General features: G+C 45.7%; 1 protein-coding gene across 1 annotated transcript in view; it reads left to right on the top strand.

Moving 5' to 3' along the window:
* Positions 1-587, top strand: part of NELL1 (neural EGFL like 1) — a 326,301-nt gene that overhangs the window by 179,568 nt on the left and 146,146 nt on the right. The window lies entirely within an intron of this gene.

Raw genomic sequence — 587 nt, 5'->3', positions numbered from 1 at the left:
ATGAAATCTATTCCGGAGCGTTGGAACTTCCGCTGAGGGCAGCTTTCATTGCTGATTGTTTCCCATTTCTTATTCCCATTCTGCGATCTCGTATTCTATAATATTTGGGGTAATGTCCGTTCAGAAGCAGAAAAACACTAAACGTCTATAAGGAAGATCGTACATAAGACGCCCGTCATTTTGCAGGTTAATATTGCTTCATTTGTGGACATTTAGCGGTCTGTGAAGTGCTGTGAAAATTATTGGGAAGTGGAGGAAACATCTGCGGGCAGTGTTACAATGTATCTCCTGCAGCCCCGAGCAGGCTGCCGATTGGTTGTTGGAAGCGTCTGTGTACGGTTAGCCTTGGATTGGATTCTCCACTTGGCCCGGTTCTGTAGTGTTAGGGATCATATGAATACAATGTTATTTCCTAATATCCGCGCGGTGAGATGATGATGATTGCCCGTCACACCAGATACTTACTCTTTCCTTTGTCTTCTCTTATCGAGCCTGCCCGACCTGCAGTGACTTCCTCAGCCTTGTCCAGGGGATTATGGATCTTCAGGAGCTGCTGGCGAAACTCACAGCTAAAGTAAGTCTTAATG

Source organism: Nanorana parkeri, unplaced genomic scaffold (assembly GCF_000935625.1).
Source record: "Nanorana parkeri isolate BGI_ZX_2015 unplaced genomic scaffold, ASM93562v1 scaffold10, whole genome shotgun sequence".
In the NCBI taxonomy this organism is placed as follows: domain Eukaryota; kingdom Metazoa; phylum Chordata; class Amphibia; order Anura; family Dicroglossidae; genus Nanorana; species Nanorana parkeri.
Note: the sequence above shows the minus strand (reverse complement) of the source record. Positions and strands in the feature narration are given on the sequence as shown.